Source organism: Engraulis encrasicolus, chromosome 17 (genome assembly GCF_034702125.1).
Source record: "Engraulis encrasicolus isolate BLACKSEA-1 chromosome 17, IST_EnEncr_1.0, whole genome shotgun sequence".
Classification (NCBI taxonomy): Eukaryota; Metazoa; Chordata; class Actinopteri; order Clupeiformes; family Engraulidae; genus Engraulis; species Engraulis encrasicolus.
The window spans coordinates 44034128-44044127 of NC_085873.1; the positions used below are offsets into that span (position 1 = coordinate 44034128).

The window sequence follows — 10000 nt, forward strand, 5'->3', positions numbered from 1 at the left end:
AGGGTTTCTTCAGTGACTTGTAAGTGTTTACGAATCTGTTGTCAACCATAAATATGTAAATCTATGAAAATAACTTTACGACAATGTTGTGAAATTGTTGTTTATGGTATTCATCAAAAAACACTTGGATGAGAATGTCTTTCATGGATGACTTACCGTGACACACAAATGTATAGCCTCTTAATGCTCCGTCGGGCCTATTCGCTCTCAACTACTGCAGTGATTCTTAACCTGGGGTGCGGGCACCCCCTGGGGGTGCGCCAGAGATTTCAGAGGGTGCGCAGAATTTTGTTTGTGTTGAGGTTGTGACCAAAAGTCTGCATGCGAACATTATAATGAGGCCAAATCAGAACCGAATTGAAACATGTTTTGGTCCCCATGTAAAAGCACAAGGTATTGATAAACGTCTCAAGCAAGAATCATTGTAATTAATCACTAAAATATATTTTTTTGTGTGTATATACGTGTAGACCAGGCTTGTACGAAATTCCGAATGGAAAGAATTTCAATTCGAAATAATGCCATAATACGAACACTAGGTGGTGCCATTACCTTGAATTTCTTTGAATTTAATCTACACCACCCATTGAAAGTACATAGAACACCTCCAACTAGTGTTCGTATTATGGCATTACTTTGAATTGAAATTCTTTCCATTCTGAATTTCGTACAAGCCTGGTGTAGACGCTTGAGTTGGGGGTGCGTGACTTGTCTTGGGCACGGGTAAGAGGGTGCGTTAAGAAAAAAAGGTTAAGAACCACTGAACTACAGCATAACAGCATCACTATAAAGATACAGAGAATCCTATGTAACCAATTGCTGTAAGATTTGGTCATTATCATTTTGGTGACAGAAATGTTATAGCAGAGCCTCTGCGCTAGCGGTTAATGTCATGTGTGTAACCAATTCTAGTCATCCAATAGACTCAAAGTAACATTTGTGACCTAAAACTCTTTATTCTAAACATTTCAGATGTTTTACTGGTGTAATTAAAGGTGCAAGATTGTGGCCATAATAGGTATTGCAGCTATGCTTCTCATTGAAATTTTGCTGCCTTTTGCCAAATTTGATCTTTTCGTGAATATGTACTGAGTAATAAACTAGTATTTACAAGTATGATCAAAGTACAGTAATTTTTACAGCTAAAAATGTCAATTTCTGGAAATACAAAATGGCGGACCATGGAAAAGATCCCCCTTTTCATGTATGAAAAGGGCAATTTTCCCAGTCATATTGAATACTTTGAATTTGATGGTGGTGGTAAGTATTTGTTAAAAAGGTAACATGTATTAATGGGCGGCATAGATTCTGGAAATTAACTATTACAAATATTACACGCACGGTGCACCTTGAAGGGGTGACTTGATGTATTTGTGTTGATGAGGAGCCATGCAATGACTCTAGTCTTATATCCATATACCGTAATAGGCACACCATAGTGAATCAGCATTGCTTAGTACTGAGTTAGTGCTATACTCCTCTGATCCAAGTACTTCCCAGAAAGCCCCAAAAAGCAAAAATGACTTATAATTTAGATTCCTGCAGCGCTGTTAAGTCTAACCAAAGCCAATCTGGAAATAACAGGGTGTGTGTGTGTGTGTGTGTGTGTGTGTGTGTGTGTGTGTGTGTGTGTGTGTGTGTGTGTGTGTGTGTGTGTGTGTGTGTGTGTGTGTGTGTGCGTGTGTGTGTGTGTGTGTGTGTGTGAGCGTGTGTGTGTGTGTGTGTGTGTGCGTTCATGTGTGTGTGTGTGTGTGTGTTTGTGTGTGTTTGTGTGTGTGCGCGCGCGCGTGTGTGTGTGTGTGTGTTTGTGACCACTGTGACGCTTGATGGTTTAGCAGGCCAGTCATGCTAAGGCGTTTGAGCTATGCTGCCGCTTTCAAGTCACGGCACAGGCATCCATGAGACGTCACACCCTGTTATTTCAAGATTGGCTTTGGTCAGTTGGACACACACATACGCATGCACACAGACACACACACACATACACACAGGCACACACACACTCCACACAATGTAATGAGTCCCAGTTCTGGGCCCCCTATTTCCCTGGGCCCAGGGCAACATACCCCTCTGTCCTTCCCTGTCGGCTGGCCTGCACACATACACACACACACGTACGCACTCACACACACACACACACACACACACACACACACACACACACACACACACACACACACACACACACACACACACACACACACACACACACACACACACACACACACACACACACACACACACACACACACACACACACACACACACACACACACACACACACACACACACTTAAATAGACCTCTCCACATTAGTGGCTGGGGTGAGTGAGTTTGAGCCATGCTGCTGAGGCTGAGGCTGAGGCTGTGGGGGAAGTTTACTGTGGTTGTTGGCTGATTGAGTCTCCTGAGGCACACATACACACACACACACACACACACACACACGAGCGCACATATGCACACACGCACGCACGCACGCTCACACACACACACACACACATACACACATGAACGCACACAACAGGCGCACACGCACGCACACACACACACATGAACGCACGCATGCACACACACACACACACACACACACACACACACACACACACACATGAACGCACACACACACACACACACACACACACACACACACACACACACACACACACACACACACACACACACACACACACACACACCCACTGGCCAAGTGTACAACAATGTAGTTTCGAAAAAGAATGACAGTTAAACACTAAACATGGACATTTCTTAAAATCTTGATTACTTTGTGTTCATGTTTGTGTGTGTGTGCACGTGTGTGTGTGTGTGTGTGTGTGTGTGTGTGTGTGTGTGTGTGTGTGTGTGTGTGTGTGTGTGTGTGTGTGTGTGTGTGTGTGTGTGTGTGTACATGCGTGCGTGTGTGCCTGCCTGCGTGCGTGTGTGAGTGCATGTGTGTGTGTGTGTGCACGTATGTCAGGGCTAATATAAACTTAGATTAATGGATGAGATCCCAGTTGTCTTTTTGTCTCCACTTGAGTGGGGGTGTGTGTGAGTGTGTCAGTGTGTGTGTGTTAGGATTATATGCCTGCGTGTGTTATATTTATGTTTCAGAGCGTGGGGACCTCTTGTGTGTTTAGACTGTCTACCTAAAAGGGGTCATAGAGACATCAACATCTTCCACTAATCAGCTGACAACGGCCGACACACAGATCCCACCCAAGCCTGTCTATATCCATCATTGCTATTCATCTGCTGTAGCTAACTAGGCCAGAGGGCAGCCACTAGGGCTGTAACGATGCACTCAACTAACGATTCAGTTTGTATCACGATTTTTGACCTACGGTTCGATAGAGCCCATGATTTTTAAATGTACAGTATATCACGAAAGTGAGTACACCCCTCACAGTTTTTGCAGATTTGTGAGTATATCTTTTCATCGGAACACATTACAGAAATGTCACTTTGACACGGAGTAGGGACCTTTTAACAACATATTTAACCGCTTAAATGTCTTGTTCACTCAGAAAAATAGTGAACTAATCATCAATCAATCAATAATAAAAAGTCACTAATCCTGTGGGACCAACAGTTGTGTCATTGACGTCAGTTGGATAGACCGCTGACACTGATCTGTTGGGCAACTGCTGGAATTCATATTTATTGTTAAAGGGACACTGTGCAGGAAATGGTCAAAAAAGGTACTGCAACTATGCTGCTCATTGAAACTGGGCTGCCTATTGCCAAATTTGATCTTTACATGAAAGTTTATGAAGTAATAAACAAATATTTTCTAGTATGGTCCAAGTAGAGTCATTTTTGCAGCTAAAAATTGCTATTTTGGGAAATGGCGGACCATGGATAAGATCCCCCTTTTCAAGTATTTTAAATACTTAGAATTTGATGGTGGTGGTAAGTATTCCTGAAAAAGGTAACATTAGTGAATGGGCAGCATGAATTATGGAAATAAATAACTAAAAAACCCTATTATTTATCTCAAGGGAAGGTGTAAAATAAGCTTATTTCCAAAAAAAGGGACAGTATCACTTTAAGCACATAACTCTCTACGTGTTCATGCACAGTTTTGATGCCCTCCGCAAAAAAAAGCCTCTTTTACTTCATTATTGAGTTTCTCTTACTGTAGGAACAGACACACAGCAGAAGTGGTAAATGTGGCCTAGCTAACTCACTTTGTATAGAAGAGAAAGCGCAACAAAAGCCGACAGAGACATCAGAGGTGATAAAGGCATGAAGGAAGTCAAAAGGGAAGCGCAACTTCGGATCGTTGCATGCCCCTAGCGAACATGAAAAGGTTGAATCTTTTGTTGCTCTTTGCTGTACAATTCATTATTCTTGAGCTTTTTTATTAATGCTTTTTCCGCTTGCAGTCTGATTCTATGGTTACAACCTTGGCATTGCATACATACACTGAGCTGCCTGATAAGTATCAAACACTAACAGCTAGTGCCACTGGAGAAGAACAGAAGTTTTCACCGTCTAGTTTGAATGTGTCGTTCCCAACACCACTCACACACACACACACACACGAGCCCATGCACGCACACACACACACACACACACACACACACACACACACACACACACACACACACACACACACACACACACACACACACACACACACACACACACACACACACACACACACACACACACACACACACACACACACACATAAAAGCAATAGAATAGAGGTTTCACTGTCTAGTTTGAATGTGTCGTGCCCAACACCACTCAGTGCAAGTGTGCCTTATGCTTTCTAATTATGTCTAGTCCTGTCTTGCTTTGTGAGTCATTCAGTCTGTGCCTTGTCCCCCTTCTCTATTGCCCTGAGCAGAGCAGAGTGGAGTAGATATTGTGTGTTTGTGTGTGTGTGTGTGTGTGTGTGTGTGTGTGTGTGTGTGTGTGTGTGTGTGTGTGTGTGTGTGTGTGTGTGTGTGTGTGTGTGTGTGTGTGTGTGTGTGTGTGTGTCTGTGTGTGTGTGCGTGTGAGAGAGACTTATTGTGTGTGTGTGTGTGTGTGTGTGTGTGTGTGTGTGTGTGTGTGTGTGTGTGTGTGTGTGTGTGTGCGTATGTGTGTGTGTGTGCATATGTGTGTGCGTGCGCGTGCACTTGCGTGCATGTGTATGTTCCATTGCCCAGGGCACAGCACAGTAGATCTCAGTAGAGTAGTGGCAGAGTTGAGTACGGGAAGAGAGGGAGGGAGGAAGGGAGTGAGGAAGGGAGAGGACGAGAGAACGACATGAAGCACAGTGGCAGAGAACAGAAAATGTTGCCAGCCGGAGCCAACCGGAGTGGCATGAAGCTTTTTTTTGACACAATCAATCTTCTCTCTGTGTCTTTCTCACTCTCTCATTCTCTCTCTCTCTCTCTCTCTCTCTCTCTCTCTCTCTCTCTCTCTCTCTCTCTCTCTCTCTCTCTCCCCCCTCTTTCTCTTGGCTTGTGCTTTTCTCACGAATGATACTTTTGCTCAATCTCTCTACTTTGATATGTCTGTCTTTCCCAGTAATCTTTATTCCCGCAGTTTTTGGTAGGGTACTCTTCGCCTCTCATCCTCTCCTTTACTCCCCCATCACCTCCATCTTCTATTCTTTCTCACTCTCTCATCTATGGATGCAAATTATCGATTAATTCATTAGTCATTAGTTGATAGCCTTATCGATCGGCTTACGATTAATTGATAAGCTGCATTTCCCCCCCTCCAAAAAAAAAAAATCAAAGGTGATTTAAATATTCCCACTATTCACACCTCTCTTCACACACACTCTTCACATACACAATTCACCTGGGATTCTTGACAGTTGAATTGTCAATTAATTGTGATTAATGTTTTTTTTAATTGATTAATGCATTGATCGATTCATCGTTTGCATCCCTACTCTCATCCATATCCCCCCGCCCCCCTCCACACGCCCTCCTCTACTCCTGCTCTCTTCCGTCTCTCATCTTTTCCTTTAATGAACTACAGGAGGAGGAGAAGGAGGAGATGGTGTGATGAGTGAGAGGCAGAAATGGAGGGATGGTTTGAAAACAGATGGAGAGATGAGGGAGGAGAGGGAGTGAGAGAGGGGCCAGAGGGTTGGAGGAGCAGGAGAGGAGGCGGAGAGATGTAGAAGGAGGAGAAGGCGAGAAGGAGTGATGAGTGAGAGGGATGGAAATAGAGGGATGGGTAGAAAACAGATGGAGAGATGACGGAGGAGAGGGGCGGGGGTATGATGGACAGAGGGGTTGAAGAACACGAGAAGTGGTGGAGGGCTGGAGGGAGGAGAGGGAGTGAGATGGGCCCAGGGGTGGAGGATATGGAGAAGTGGTGGAGAGATGGAGACGGAGGAGAAGGAGAGATGAGTGAGAGAGGGATGGAAATAGAGGGATGCATTGGAGACATTGTTTGAAAACAGATGGAGAGATGACGGAGGAGAGGGAGTGAGAGAGGGGCCAGAGGGGTGGAGGATATGGAGAAGTGTTGGAGAGATGGAGACGGAGAAGGAGAGATGGAGTGATGTAGAGGGGCAGAAATGAAGGGATGGAACTGGAGGGATGGGTTGAAAACAGATGGAGAGATGACGGAGGAGAGGGAGTGAGAGAGGGGGCAGAGGGGTGGAGGATATGGAGAAGTGGTAGAGGGATGGAAAAGGAAGAGAAGGAGAGATGGAGTTTTGAGTGAGAGAGGGATGGAAATATGGGTTGGAAACAGATGGAGGAGAAGTGTAGGAGGGATGGAGAGGGAGAAGGAAGAGATGGAGTGATGATGTAGAGGGCAGACATGGAGAGATGGAACTGGAGGGATGAGTGGAAAACAGATGGAAAGATGACAGAGGAGAGGGAGTGAGCAGAGAGGTGGAGGAACGGGAGAAGAGGTGGAGGGATGGAGAAGAAGAAAAAAGGAGGAGAAGGAGAGATGGAGTGATGGGTGTGAGATAGAGACGGAAATAGACGGATGTAACTGGAGGGATGAGTTGAAAACAGATGGAGAGATGAGGGAGGAGAAGGAGTGAGAGGGGTGGAGGAGCAGAGGAGGTGTTGTAGGGATGGAGACGGAGGAGAAGGAGTCATGATTGCGAGGCAGAAATGGAGGGATGGAACTGGAGGGATGGGTTGAAAACAGATGGAGAGATGAGGGAGGAGAAGGAGTGAGAGGGGTGGAGGAGCAGTAGAGGTGTCGGAGGGATGGAGACGGAGGAGAAGGAGTCATGATTGCGAGGCAGAAATGAAGGGATGGAACTGGAGGGATGGGTTGAAAACAGATGGAGAGATGACGGAGGAGAGGGAGTGAAATGGTCAGAGGGGTGGAGGAGCAGCAGAAGTGGTGGAGGGATGGAAAAGGAAGAGAAGGCGAGAAGGAGTGATGAGTGAGAGGGATGGAAATAGAGGGATGGGTAGAAAACAGATGGAGAGATGAAGGAGGAGAGGGAGTGAAAATGATCAGAAGGGTGGAGGAGCAGGAGAAGAGGTGGAGAGATGGAGAAGGAGGAGAAGGAGTGATGAGTGAGAGGGATGGAAATAGAGGGATGGGTAGAAAACAGATGGAGAGATGACGGAGGAGAGGGAGTGAGAGAGGGGCCAGAGGGGTGGAGGAGCAGGAGAGGAGGCGGAGGTATGGAGACGGAGAAGGAGTCATGATTGCGAGGCAGAAATGGAGGGATGGAACTGGAGGGATGGGTTGAAAACAGATGGAGAGATGATAGAGAAGAGGAGGGGGGGGGTATGATGGACAGAGGGGTGGAAGAACAGGAGAAGTGGTGGAGGGCTGGAGGGAGGAGAGGGAGTGAGATGGGCCCAGGGGTGGAGGATATGGAGAAGTGGTGGAGAGATGGAGACGGAGGAGAAGGAGAGATGAGTGAGAGAGGGATGGAAATAGAGGGATGCATTGGAGACATTGTTTGAAAACAGATGGAATGATGACAGAGGAGAGGGAGTGAGCAGAGAGGTGGAGGAACGGGAGAAGAGGTGGAGGGATGGAGAAGAAGAAAAAAGGAGGAGAAGGAGAGATGGAGTGATGGGTGTGAGATAGAGACGGAAATAGACGGATGTAACTGGAGGGATGAGTTGAAAACAGATGGAGAGATGAGGGAGGAGAAGGAGTGAGAGGGGTGGAGGAGCAGAGGAGGTGTTGTAGGGATGGAGACGGAGGAGAAGGAGTCATGATTGCGAGGCAGAAATGAAGGGATGGAACTGGAGGGATGGGTTGAAAACAGATGGAGAGATGACGGAGGAGAGGGAGTGAAATGGTCAGAGGGGTGGAGGAGCAGCAGAAGTGGTGGAGGGATGGAAAAGGAAGAGAAGGAGAGATGGAGTTATGAGTGAGAGGGATGGAAATAGAGGGATGGGTAGAAAACAGATGGAGAGATGACAGAGGAGAGGGAGTGAAATGGTCAGAGGGGTGGAGGATATGGAGAAGTGGTGGAGAGATGGAGACGGAAGATAAGGAGTTTTGAGTGAGAGAGGGATGGAAATAGAGGGATGCATTGGAGACATTGTTTGAAAACAGATGGAATGATGACAGAGGAGAGGGAGTGAGAGAGGGGCCAGAGGGGTGGAGGAGCAGGAGAAGAGGCGGAGAGATGGAGAAGGAGGAGAAGGAGAGATGGAGTGATGTAGAGAGGCAGAAATGAAGGGATGGAACTGGAGGGATGGGTTGAAAACAGATGGAGAGATGATGGAGGAGAGGGAGTGAGAGAGGGGCCAGAGGGGTGGAGGAGCAGGAGAAGAGGCGGAGAGATGGAGAAGGAGGAGAAGGAGTCATGATTGCGAGGCAGAAATGGAGGGATGGAACTGGAGGGATGGGTTGAAAACAGATGGAGAGATGATAGAGAAGAGGAGGGGGGGGGTATGATGGACAGAGGGGTGGAAGAACAGGAGAAGTGGTGGAGGGCTGGTGGAGAAGGAGAAGGAGAGGTGGAGTGAGAGGCAGAAATGGAGGGATGGAATCCCTATCCCTGCTGTGGGGAGAGCCTTCTGTTTTTCTCGTCTCTTTCTTCTCATTTCATCTCCTAATGAAAGCGAAAGTGAAAGTGAAAGTGAAAGTGAAATTGAAAGCCCATTGGGAAACTCCAACTCCCATTGTCATTGTGACACAGCACTCCACAGCACACAAGTGAACACTGCACACTGCACACAACGAAATTGCATTTATGCCTCACCCGTGCAAGGGGGCAGCCCTCAGTGGCGCCCCATGGGGAGCAGTGCGGTGGGACGGTACCATGCTCAGGGTACCTCAGTCATGGAGGAGGATGGGGGAGAGCACTGGTTGATTACTCCCCCCACCAACCTGGCGGATCGGGAGTCGAACCGGCAACCTCTGGGATGCAAGTCTGACGCCCTAACCGCTCACCCATGACTGACATAATGCTCTTCTCCGTCTTTTATCTCTGTTTCTTTAATGAACGGGAGGAGTTGGAGTGTAGTGATATGGATTGAGAGAGGGATGGAGAAAGGAATGAAGGGAGAGATCTCTGTGATCCCTATTCCGGCTTGGTGGAGAGTCTCTGCCTTTCTCCTCCCTTCCCTCTTTCTGCTTTCTTAATGATCGGGAGGAGGAGGAGGAGGAGGAGGAGAGAGGGATGGAGAGAGGGATGGAAGGATGCCTATTTACCTATCTCCATGATCCCTACTCCTGCTTCGCGGAGTCTTTCTCTTTTGTCTTCTGTCTTTTATTATATTATATTACACTTAGCTAAGCTGACGATTTCATTTATTCAAAGCGACTTACAGTTATTATTTTTCAGGGTATTGGGTACAGTCCCTGGAGCAATGTGGGGTTAGGTGCCTTGCTCAAGGGGGCACTTCAGCCATGAATGGAGAGGTCGGGGGGGGGGGGGGGGGGGGGGGGGGCGGGGGGGGGGGGGGGGGGGGGGGGGGGGGGGGTGGGGGTGGGGGGGGGGGGGGGGATTTGAACCTGCAACCCCTAGATTGAAAGACCAACTCTCTAACCACTAGGCCACGGCTGCCCACCACTAGGCCACGGCTGCCCACCACTAGGCCACG

The 10000-nt window shown here is 47.4% G+C and overlaps 1 protein-coding gene across 1 annotated transcript in view; it reads left to right on the forward strand.

Annotated features, from left to right (window-relative positions):
• Positions 1-10000, forward strand: part of LOC134467062 (protein sidekick-2-like) — a 590275-nt gene that overhangs the window by 104600 nt on the left and 475675 nt on the right. The gene's annotated exons all lie outside the window — the stretch shown is intronic.